The sequence below is a fragment of the Juglans regia genome, chromosome 5, assembly GCF_001411555.2.
Source record: "Juglans regia cultivar Chandler chromosome 5, Walnut 2.0, whole genome shotgun sequence".
Lineage (NCBI taxonomy): Eukaryota > Viridiplantae > Streptophyta > Magnoliopsida > Fagales > Juglandaceae > Juglans > Juglans regia.
Window position 1 is genome coordinate 15,946,523 of NC_049905.1, and position 13,489 is coordinate 15,960,011.

Genomic DNA, 13,489 nt, shown 5'->3' on the forward strand with positions numbered 1-13,489 from the left:
ATTTAACATGATGCTTATTTTGTATGATGGGATTAGAGGTCGTAATATATGGCATGACAATGACACGAAATAAACGGGTTTGGGTTTGATACAAATGGGTTTGGGTCAAAATGGGTTGATTCAGTAAGACATGATTAATAAACGGGTTAATTTTTAATCACGTCACGAAACCTGCAATCAACTCATATAATACAAATAAATTCTATTTTCAAATTTTATAGATGTTTAGTCTTATATGTATTTTTGGTTCTTGGGCTATGCCTATTCTATAAAAACAAAAAGTGATATTAATAGGAAAAATCTAATTATAAGCTATTATGTGCACTAATACGCACACACATTCAATATGATTGATCAGAAAATAGATTTTATTGAAAATAATGCATAGCAACAACATCAGTACTCAGATTAGTACACAAATTTGTTTGTACATAACAAAACTCTTATTTATATATTTATTGTTGTATTATATATAAAATTATATTAATTGAGTTAAAAAATAAATATACAGATTGGCTCAACCCATATATTTGAAATGGATTAAATAGGTTGAAGCGGGCTAACGGTTTAAATATGTCGTGTTCAAATTAACTCAATAAAAAATTAATTACAAAATGAGTTAAGTGGGTCATATCGTGTTACCCATTAATTAAACAGGTCGATTTAGGGTTCAGGTTGAGTTATATAGTTTAGTACTTATAAATTGACACAACATGAATACCTGGTACCCATACATGGGATTAGGACATTGGGTTTTCAGATTGTATAGAAGGTGAAACAGAGGTGGTGTTAGAAAAACGATTTGCATTGAATTTTTTAAAATTTTCTTTTTTGGTGCCTGCCTCTAGATTATCTTGGTAATATATTGTTAAGTCTACACAGAAATTTTATACAAGAAAGTTACAAAATAACGTGAATTAGTTGTGCAAGATTCTTGCATAGGCCAAACATTTTCTCTTTATAGGAAGAAACCTAACTTTTTCTATGTTCGTTCGATTTTGTGCATAAAAGGGGCAAAAGATTAGATGATTTAATTTTCAACGCAAGGAAGTTGAAATCTATCTACACAGATTTTTCACTTTACCACCTCGCTTGAATTCCAAGCGTAGGTAAAAGGACAACAACGTGAAGACAGGAAATTTTCCTATTGCCATGGATTGACATTCTATCCATTTAATTTTTTTCGTTAGGGTTAATTGTAAAATATAAGCTTCAGAAAACAGTTCAATTCAAACCGATTCAATTTGAATTTACTCAAAAACCGAATCGATTTGAGTGTGTTTTTTTAATCTCGGTTACTGAACATATTTAGTCGGTCGATTCTAAAGACTTATTTAACTCGATTCCAACCTATTTAAAATGGAGTTTCTTTTTTGGATTGCATTTGAAAATTGATTTTTTTTTTTTTTTTTGTTCACTTGCACGAAAATATACTAAAGCTAAACATGCATTAATTTTTATATTTAATAAGGGTAGAAAACATGAAGCTTTTTACTTGAACTTATTTGAATATAAATCATTAGCAGATAAATTAATATTTTGTATTAAATTTGTAACTGTACACAAAATATTATCATCGCCATGTGCTTATATCTAAATGGTATTTATGTTCTTTGTTGACTATAATATTTAAGGCAAAAAATGTTGATAGTTGAGGTCACATACATGAATTACAAGGTTATTGATAATCATATTCTTATACTTAACAATTTGCTGGGAGACGTTCTGCAGAGCGTTGCACGTGAGGTTTGGCCCCACTACATATGACGACCCAATGGAAGTCCTTACTCGCCACAAGCAGATCTCAACAATAGTTAGTTACAAGGCTCAATTCGAGGTCTTATCAAATAGACTGAGAGGGCTCTCTGACCACCATAAGCTTAATTGCTTTTTGAGTGGTTTAAATGATGAGATTTGCCAGCCTATACGGATGCTCAATCCCATCAACTTGAATGTTGCATTTGGCTTGGCAAAAATTTAAGAACAGTACTTAATTAGTACAAGGAAATTAGTAAAAAAAGGGGGAGAAAGATGGAACTCACATGTAAAGGGTAGTTAGAGTTTTAATAAGCCTATCAATAATGGAGAAGGATCCAACAATAAAAGGCAGAAGTCTTTTACTCCAACTAGCAGAGTTTCCTCTGCACAAATAGATGAAAAAAGAAAAAGAGGGTTATGTTATTACTACGAAGAGAAATGGAATGCTAATCACATATGTAAAAATCCGAGAGTTTATCTCTTACAAGAGATGGAGGATGTAGAAGAAGAAAAATTTAAGTATACTTTGATCTTAAAGATGTAAAGGAGTGTTAGGTGCAGTGGCTGAGAGGGAAGAGAGAAAGAAAAAAAACACAAAATGGGTAAGGGTTTATTTTTTAGGTATATATACTAAAACTAATTTAATATATATATATATATATTTATGTATGTTTGTATATATTATTAATAAAAGAGATGCGGGCGGTTGAGGTAGAGAGCCCCACCCATCACACGCCCCCACATCTCTAAAATGGAGAGAACTCGCCACCCGATCGCTGGGATCGGTAGGCTATCTACCCTTGACCAGCAAGGAGCGGGCGCTGGTCACAGGCGAGGGTGCTAGTCGGCTGAATATGATTGCTTGCCCAACACCCCTAAATATAAGGGATCTTGATTTATAATAATCAACGACAATTTCATAGAGGAAATTAAATTTGATTAAAGGTAGAGAAAAACCAGGAAAATAAGTTTGACTATTATGGTACTATATTAAATCACTACCTGTCTAATGTTTTTTTTTTTTTTTTGAATAAAATAAAATTTTATTGAAACATATAAATAGTTATAGCCCAAGTATACAGGAAGTATACATCAGAGAACACCTAGTTAAAAATTAGAAACTAGAAAGTGATACAAAAAAGTCATCAAAGTTGGCTCCATTAAAAACAGTGGTAGAAGCCCAAAGAAATAAAGTGTGGAAAAAGAAACTTCTAAGCTCATAACAAAGAACGTTCTCCATTTTCAAAGCTTTAACCGTTCATTTCAACTCAAATACACTAAATGAGACGAATGAATCATTCTCCAAACATCTACAATTTGGGAATTGCCCCAAGTTCTCTCCAATAGGCAAACAAATCCACCACCCTATTAGGCATCACCCATACATGTCCAGTCCCGTTGAAGATCTGAGTCCATAACATCCTTGTAGCACTAATCCATCACTATGAGACCATGCTTTCTCATATTGTTCATAAGTCAATATTTTCGCAAGAGATGCAGTCAAACCAAAGAAAACAATTTTAGGTGGCACTTTACGTCTCCAAATACACTTCCAAGGAACAAAATCTGATTTTGTCAAGACAAAGTCTTGTACAAGGATCACACAATAAACTTCTTATTCCTAGTATTCATCCATAACATCTTGTCCTCCTCAATACTACCATTGTTCAAAGCATACAATAAGCTGAAAACTTTGGCAATAACTCTAGTTTCACAATCATGGGCAACTCTAAAAAGACGAGCATTCCACTAGATGTGTCTAAGATGTCATACATTGATGTCTCCAGATGACGAGCCATCTAAAAAAGAGAAGGGAACACAATCTTGAGGGTTAAATTACCACACCATGTATCATGCCAAAATCTAACCCTGAACCCTCTCCAATTGCAAAACTAATAAAATGAGCAAATGCCTCCCATCCATTTCTAATTTTCTTCCATAAATCTATATCATGCACAACCGTCACTTCATTGGAACACCAACCCCACCACATGCTCCCATAATTCGACTCAATAACACCCTTTCACAAAGACTCCCCTTCTCGATGGTACCGCCATAGTCGTTTTCCCACAAATGCCTTATTAAATATCCTCGAATTTTGAACCCCCAACCGTCCACTTGAAACTTCACCTCCCTCCTCTTCGATTTCTCCCCACGGAAAGGCTCGAAAAATTTTCTCAATTCGATTGGTAAACAAAGATTAAAACAATATATATGCGAGAAGATTAGAAAGTATGCTCTTGATTAGTGTTTTGTTATTTCTCCTTTTGACAAGTACATCCTTTACCATCCCACCAACATCTTCTAGATCTTCTCCACCACCTAATCCCAAATAGTCTTAGCCTTGAAAATGGCTCCAAGAGGAAGACCCAAATACATAGGCAAAGAGGCTACCTTACAACTGAAAATACTTGCCAATCCTCTTGTATCAAACCATGCGAGCTATTAAAGAAACCAGCGGGAGTACCATTTATGAAAACAAAAAACAGAATAATGGTAAACACAATGCTTTATCCACATATGCCACCAATCCCCAAAACCACACCTCTCAAGCAAGTAAAATAGAAAATCCTAATTCACATGGTCATAAGACTTCTCCACATCTAGCTTGCATAGAGTGTCTGGCACTCCAGCTCTCAATCTACTCTCCAAACATTCGTTTGCTATGAGCAGCGAGACTAGAAATTTGTTTTCCCTCAAAGAAGGCATTTTGAGGCTTCAATATTATCTTCTCCATAACCGCACTCATATGATTGGCTAGAACCTTAGATATAATCTTGTATGACAAGGCTAATGAGACGAAAATCCTTCACATTCAAAGCCTTCACCCTCTTTGGAATAAGAGCAATGAATGTCGTATTGAGATTTTTCTTGGACTTCCTGAAAGAAAAGAATTCATGAAAAGCACTCATAATATCCTCCTTCACGATGTCCCAATGCTTTGAAAGAATGGCATGGAGAAAAAACCATCCACTTTAGGAGCTTTATCTTGGACCATACCTCTTACCACATGATACACCTCATCCTCCTCATACGGTGTTTCCAACCAACAAGCACTCGAAAAATCAATTGTCCTAAAAGCCAAGCTATCAAGTTTTGGCCTCCATGTAAACTACTTTGTGAGGAGACTCTCGTAGTAGTGACCAATATTGTCCTTGATCTCATAATGTCATTGAGAACACAACCATCAAAATGGAGCATTTCAATGGCATTGTTCCTACAATGAGAATTAGCCACATGATGAAAACACTTTGTATATCTATCTCATTCTTTCAACCAAAGAGCCTGAGATTTCCTCCATCAAAATCATCTTTTCAAGTTTAGAAGCCACAACTTTTCCTCCTCAATTCCTCTTATGACAAAGCCCCTATCTCTACCTGTAACGCCCGTCCTTATAGTGGGACTTTTTACAAAATATTTTTTTATAAAGGACGACGGGAATTACCGTCCGATTTAAAACTTTTCACTTGCATACCCAGGGTATGAGACTCCACATTTATAAATTAAAATGTGCTTAGGATAAAAGAGGTTTACAGCGGAAAACATTAATTTCTACAATAAAAGGCCTCTCGTACGTTTAAAACTCGTGCCTAGACTTCCTTGCTCTTCCCCATGGGTCGTATCTGTCCTGATCATGCAGTTCCTGTGGGGAGAGGGACATGCATAAAAACTAAAATGAGTCGAAGACTCGTAAGCATTACTCCATACAGTTAAAATATAACAATTTAGGTTTTCATTCATGCATTCATCATTCGTACATACTATTACGTGCATGCATACGTGTCATACGTGCGTTCATTTGAAAACGTCACTGGACGGGATTTTTCTCTTTTAAACATGGGCATCCTTTTCGTAAAACGTTTCTCCCGTCAGTGCCTTCATTTCTTCAAGAATTCGTGCATGTTTACGTGCATATGTGCGTTCTTTTGAAAACTTCACTGGACAGGGTTTTTCCATTCAAAAGGCTTTCCTTTCTTTAAAACGTGTCCCCCCGTCAGTGCCTTCATTTCTTAAAGGTTCGTGCATTCGTGCGTTCGTACATACATGCATACATCCATTCATTTTTATCACTTTCATAGGCCAGTACACACTGTTACGCCCCGTGTTTTGGGGTTAGCGGTCTTCCTTTGGACCCGGATTTCCACCCGTGGCCACGGGTTGGGAATCCCTTTCATGGGAGCTACACTGGGTGCACTTCTAATACTACTTACCCGGCATTGCATTCTGCCCATTCATTGGTACCCTTTTCATTCATTCATGTGGCCGTTACGTATCTTCATACATTTCATGCTTTCATTTATTTCTTTGCTTTTCATTCGTTCGTTCATGTCAGCTCGAAAGAGCTGGAGCTTTCATTCAGTTCATTCTTTCATTTAACAGTCCTTCCATGAGAAAACATTTTTTTTTCATAAGAAAACATTTCTTTTCATGGGAAAATATCGTTTGGGGCCTAAGCCCAAAAATCGTCTTTTCCTTTTTTTTTTTTTCAGTCCATTTCAGTTCTATCCCTTCTTTAACAGTCTGTTCGTGAAAACATCATTCAAGAACATACATGGGCTTAAACGTCAGCTTTCATGGCATCCCATAAGGGTCACCTTGAACGTCGTCAATCATGACAAGTGTTATTGAATGTCGTCAATCATGACAAGTATGCGCGTGGCTGACCGCCACTGTACACGGCTAGATTTGCTGTGTTATGCTCCTTGCCACTATCACAAGGCCACCACGATCCCTTCCAAGACCACACCTAACTATCCAAACGCCTAAACAGTTAACGTATGTGGGTTAGCCGCCACGTACGACTCTTCCGACATCATTAGGCCGTGACAATCAACGAGCAACACACGGGTTATCCCGTCGATGGTCTATCCTCTATCCCTCGTTAATTATGCTAGATATTGATTAGTTGACTAGGTTGTGGACTGTGCTGTTGGTAGTTGCGGAGTTGTAGTATTGTAATGTGGTGCTGTGTGATGAAGTGTTGGGCATTCTGTGTAGTGAAGTGTTGGGCATATATGTGTTGGGTGGAGATGTATTGTGCCGTGTAGTGTGCCGTGTAGTGTGCTGTGAAGTGTTAGGCGTAATTGAGAAGTGTGCTGTGAAGTGTTGTGGACTGTGCCGTGTAGTGTGGTTGTGGAGTATGTGTTGTATTGGTGACGTGGTAGATGGAATGGGAATAGTACACGTTGGGTGTACTTTATGTGTGGCGTAATGTGAGACAAGGAGAGTATATGTAAAATATACCCTCTTGGCGTAGTGTGGAACGGGAGGAGTACACGCTGAGTGTACTCTATGTGGGGTATGGTATATGAAGGGAGTACATGTGGAATGTACTCCGTATGACGGGGTGATACACTATGTGGCGGATATGCCATAAAGGTGATGTGGCGTAATGCATGTGAATGGAGTACATGTAGAGTGTACTCCATGTGGTGGAGTGATGCACCATATGGCGGGTATGCCATGATGGTGATATAGTGTGGTGTATGTGAATAGAGTACATGTGGAGTGTACTCCATGTGGTGGAGTGATGCACCATATGGCCGGTATGCCATGATGGTGATATAGCGTGGTGTATGTGAATGGAGTACACGTGCAGTGTACTCCATGTGGTGGAGTGATGCACCATATGGCGGGTATGCCATAATGGTGATGTGGCATAATGTGCATGAAGGAAGTACACGTGGAGTGTACTCCATGTGGTAGAGTGATATACCATATGGCGAGTATGCCATAATGGTAATGTGGCGTAGTGTGTATGAAAGGAGTACACGATGAGTGTACTCCATGTGGTATAGTGATGCAACATATGGCGGGTACACCATAATGGTGATGTAGCGTAATGTGTATGAAGGGAGTACATGTAGAATGTACTCCGTATGACAGAGTGATACACCATGTGACGGATATGCAATAATGGTGATGAAGCGTATGTAAAGGGAGTACACGTGAAGTGTACACCATGTGATGGAGTGATATACCATATGGCGGTATGCCATAGTGGTGATGTGGTGTAGTATGTAAGAAGGAAGTATACGTGGAGTGTACTCCACGTGGCAGCAACACTCTGTGTGGCGTGTCGTAGAGATAAGGATGGTTATATGATTTATGGGCGTGGAACGTGATAGGTAGTGTCGGAAACTTTAGAGCAGTGTTCTGAAGTAGTTATAGCATAGCCTGTAGTCTGAGGTGGCTAGAGTCATCGTGATGGACTTATGGCTAGGAGTATGCGTGAAGTAGCAGAACAAGTATAAGAGTGCGCAGCGGAAGCATGACTGAGGAATGTCACGAAGTGAGATGTAAGGCCCAGGCGTTGTGAGGCTCGGACCGTGCTTGAGGGCCCAGCCCGTTTCTTGGAGGTGCGAACGATGCTGTTTTGGGGCAAGTGTCTTATTCTCCCAGCTCCCGATTTCTTTTCCCTCTCTTTCTCATTTCTGTTTCTTTTCTTTCGGTTCTTCCACTCCCGCATCTCTCTCTCCCACGTCTCTCTCTTTTCTTTTCGGTTTCATTTTTATTTCTAGTTGCTGGCGTTAATTTGTGATTTCTGAATCCCATGCCCTAAACTTCCTCACCTTCGATTTTACCTCTTGCGCTGCATTTAGTTCGGTGGGTTGTCGTATGCTGCATATTCGCTTCCTCTCCATTTGCATTTCGGTTCTCCCTCTGCGAGTCAGCGAGCATCATTTCTCATCCCTCCATTTTCGATTGGTAAGGGTTCCATTTTCATTCCTTTAATTTTCGGATTCCTTATGCTGTGAAATCGTGCGGATGTTCTTCTTAGCATTTGTTGGTTTTCCTCATCTGTTTTCTCTTCACTTGCAGGTCAGTCCGTGAGCCTCCATTTCGGTTCTTTCTCTTAGTTTTCCTACTATTTTCGTGGCTCATACTTGTGTTTTATTTCCATAGGTTTCCCTTTTTGGTTTGGTCATTCACTGCTCCGTGTGCTATATTGTTGTCGTGCCCTGTTTTGCCATAAAAGTCGTAAGCTTCACTTGTGCCTTGGTGATTTTGGTGCTTGCCGTGTGTGCGTGCTCTGCTGCTGCTTGTTGTTTCTCAGTTTCTTTGGGTAGGTCCTTGCCATTTTTATCTCTTGATTTTTCTTGTCTTGTGGGAGTTTAAGAGGGAAATACACGTGTTTGTGTTACTCGTTTTGTTAAATAATATTTGGTGTTTTACCAACTTGCCTTCTTTGGAGCATAAGAGTTGATTTTTGTTGGATTAGTGCTCTAGAAATGTTAGAAGGGTACGTTCTTTTGACGAGTGCAGTTTAATATTTTTGAAGTGTTGGGTTTTGATTTCGGTTGTGGAGTTGTGAATGGAAAGAAATGTGCATTGTGTAGTGTTGTTTGGATAAATTGTTGGTAATTGTTTGGGATTGCAAACTGCTGGAATAAGTGTGAGTTATTGGGATTTGAGTTGACATGGGTTTGATGCTTGTATTGGATAATATTGAGCTTGGTATAGAATATTTTGGGTCTTAAGTTGTCTAAGACAAATTTTGTGTCGTTGGACTTTAATATTTAGTTTATATTTTTTATGAATAGGTGATGAGACGGATAGGGACTGTATTCAAGGTATAGATAATAAGTTGCAGGAGTCAGGTAAGCGGAGTTCCTATGCTAGGTTTTATACAAGTTAATAAGACTAAGGTTGATTTTATAAAAACTTGCATATTTTGTGTTGTGATGGGAATTGCGAAAACAAAGATCAACCTTGGTCACTTATCTGCATTATTCATGAAATCTGTGTGAAAAAGGAAAAATATGTTCTGATATGCATTGTGTAGACATGAGCTAAATTCTGTCATGTGATTTCTGAAATCTGAAAAAGGAGCGATATTGTGAATATGAAAAGTTGTGCATTTATTTAGAAAGATGTTTTGGCTTTTGTGTTCAGTGTGCGTAAACTGTCTGATTCTGTTTTGGTACTCAGTATTATTTTGATATAACATCTGAAAACCTTTGGCATGGTGTACTGGTTTTCGTATCTGACTCTGTCTCTGCTTTGCTCTGCTCTGTTATGCTCTACTCTGTTTGGGTTAGTACCAACTTCTCTGTCTCTGAGTGCACCCACTTTGGAAACAAAGTGGTTTTATTGTGGTCTTTCCTGTGTGCACACTCGGGGCTCCGAGAAGAATAAAGGAAAGATTTCACCTCTGTCTCTGCCTAGTTTGGCCACCGGGGTTAGCACAACCCTACCACGGGGGTGAAAACATGGTCTCTGCTCTGTTTGATGCTTTGTTTTGATCTGATGATGATACTCAGTTTATGTTATGCCAAAGTATTACGGGTTTTACTTGTCTTAAAACCATCGCTCCATTACTTTTGGAAAAACATGTTTGTTCTGTATGATAACTCTGGAAAATATTTTGTTCTGCATATTGTACTTTGTAAATACTCATGTTTGCACGCTAGCATATGACTCATGCTTACTGAGTTGTTGATAACTCACTCCCTGTCATTATAATATTTTTCAGATGATGTGGAGAGTCCAAATGAGGACCTGAATTAGATTGGTGAACGTGTTTAAGCTGAGGAGATGTGGTTAGAATGACTTCTGATGTTCTTAGTTTTAATGTCTTTGAGTTTTATTTATATCTTGAGTTTAGTAAGATTTATGAAATTATTAGTTGGTTTGGTATCAGAGCCAGGTTTGAGATTCGGCAGACTATTGTATGTAAGATTTCAGAGTATAGATAGTGATTAAGAAATCATTTTCAGATTTATGATGACAATGAAGCGAATTATATGATTGAATATTGTTGATGTGGGAAGTCTTAGAATTCGCAGGCCTTAAGAATGGTTTTGAGGTGTGGTATTTCACAGGTCTATGAACTAAGTTCATGTTGTTTAAGGTTTAGTTGAATTGCAGAGCTTTCTTAAATAGTTAGATGGGGTAAAGTATTAGATTTTGGGAAATTGATTATTACTACAGTAATGTGTACTTCTTTCCTCTCTTTAGTAGGTATTATTATAATTTTGAAATATAATATTTATGTTTTGTTCTACGAATCCCACTAATTATTTATATTCATATAAATTCTATTTTTCTGAAATTGATTATTAAAGATCCAAGTTATTTTTGTCAAGATGCCACCCCGTCGTCGTGAACGAAGCATGTCGGACCTGAATGCAAACGAGAACGAAAGGGAAGCAAATCCGGGTGCTTCTGAGGTACTACGAGCAGCTGCACATCAATTAATTGATAACCTTGTGCAGAATCCTTCAGGTCGCCAACGTAACTTTAATGAAGGGGGCTGTACCGTTGAGCAATTCAATCGAATGCACCCTCCTTTATTTGATGGGAGAGGCGATCCAACTTTGGCGGATGATTGGATTCAGGACATTGATGAGATTTTGCGAGTCCTACCTGTACGGATGAGCAAAAGGTGGCGTACGCCACATTCAAGCTTATCAATGAAGCAAAGAGATGGTGGATCTCTGAAAGAACTATCAGAGAAGCAGAGCGAACAGAGATAGTCAATTGGCTGCACTTCAAACAGATCTTCCTTGAGCGCTTTTTCCCTAGCTCGTTCCGTGAGAACAAGGCTATGGAATTTGCCACCTTGGTCCAGGGAACAATGACAGTACATCAATATGTTGCAAGGTTTACTGAGTTATCTAGTTTTGCTACTTATCTGATTCCCGATGAGGAAAAGAAGGCACGCAAATTTGAACAATGATTGAATGAGAAACTTTATGAGCGTGTGGTAGGCTTTCAAATTCAAAACTTCTCAGAAATGGTGAATAAAGCAATAGTGTTTGAAAGAACCCTTCAAAGAAGCGCTGCATTGCATGAACAGAGGAAAAGGACTACTACTGGGTACCATTCTGGCATGGACCAGGGACCATGGAAAAAGAGGAGTGAAGGTAGTAGTTCGGAAAAAGGCCGGTTCAGGGTAACCAACAGCCCTACCAGTGTAGGACATGCAATCAAGTGCACTCTGGAGAGTGCAGAAAAGGGAAAGGATTGTGTTTTCGTTGCGGCAAATCAGGACACTACATCAAGGACTGCCCAATTCATTTTGCTAGCAACAAGACGACCATATTGCCACCTCAGAGAAATGAAGTTTCAGCTCAGAGCGGCAACCAGCGTCTTACTGCGCCTGCACGAGTTTTTGCATTAACACCTGGAGAGGTTGAGAATAGGAATGATGTGATCACTGGTATGACTCCTTTGTTTTGTTTTATGGATTTTATATTATGTTAAGCATTATTTTGTTGGTCAGTTTTGGTTAGGATTTTGAATATTTTTGGTTCATGCATAAGACTGTTTGTGGTCACAGGTACTCTTCCTTTGTTTTCTAATAATACTATTGTGTTATTTGACTCGGGAGCGACACATTCTTTTGTTTCCACGGCTTACTCTAGTTTTTGCACTTTAGAAACTGAAAGGTTGAAGCATAAGTTAGTGGTTGCGACTCCAACAGGAAATTCGGTAGTCTATAGTGAGATTCTACCTGGATGCCCTCTTTTTATAGATGGAATACTGATGCCAGCAGATTTAATAGTGTTCCACGTGATTGGGTTTGATGTGATTTTGGGTATGGATTGGGTGGCTTCTTACCATGCCAGTATTGATTATGCTAAAAAGGAGGTGGTGTTCAGACCCCCTAATGAAGGTGAATTTCGGTTCACAGGGTCAAAAGTGAGGTTGGTTCCACCCATCATATCTGCCATTCAGGTTGGAAAATTGTTACGTGATTGTTGTCAGGGATTCTTAGCCTATGTGGTTGAAGCACCAACGGAAGAGTTGAAGTTGGAACAGATACCTGTTGTGAGAGATTATCCAGAGGTCTTCCCTGAAGATTTATCTGGACTTCCACCCGAGTGAGAGGTAGAGTTTGCTATTGAACTAGTCCCAGGCACGGCACCTCTTTCGAAAGCACCTTATCGTATGGCGCTGTCTGAACTAGTGGAACTCAAGGAGCAGTTGCAAGATTTGTTGGATAAGGGTTTCATTAGGCCTAGTGTATCACCTTGGGGAGCCCCAGTTCTCTTTGTGAAGAAGAAGGATGGATCGATGAGAATGTGTATCGATTATAGGGAACTTAATTGGGTGACCATAAAGAATAAGTACCCGCTACCCCGTATAGAAGATTTGTTTGATCAGCTTCATGGTGCTCAAGTATTTTTGAAGATTGATCTCCAATCGGGCTACCATCAATTGAAGATCAAAACTGAAGACGTGGCTAAGACGGTGTTCAGGACCCGTTATGGCCATTATGAGTTTTTGGTCATGCCTTTTGGCCTGACTAACGCCCCAGCAGTAATCAGGGACTTGATGAACAAGGTATTCCATGAGTTTTTAGATAAATTTGTGGTGGTTTTTATTGATGATATACTGATATACTCCAAATGCAAGATAGAGCATGAAGAACATTTGAAGTTGATACTTGGGACACTCACAGATAAGCAGTTGTTTGCTATGCTCGGAAGTGATTCTGACATGCTTGGAAGTAACTTGGGAGTGCTCATAAGTCTCTCCCAATCAAGTGCAAGAAAGCGTGCCAATACGACATCATTGAAATGAAACGGAATGAAGATGTACAGTGTACTTGGTATTACACTGGAACGGAAAATTCTGACTGAAATGGAATGAAATTCAAAACTATATTTTAGAATCCATGAATCATAACCTCTTCAAGTTTATGTTTTCTTCATTTTCTCCTACCCCACCCCCAGGTGTAAAGATTCTCGCTTATTAATAATGGCTACACTTACTAAACAAG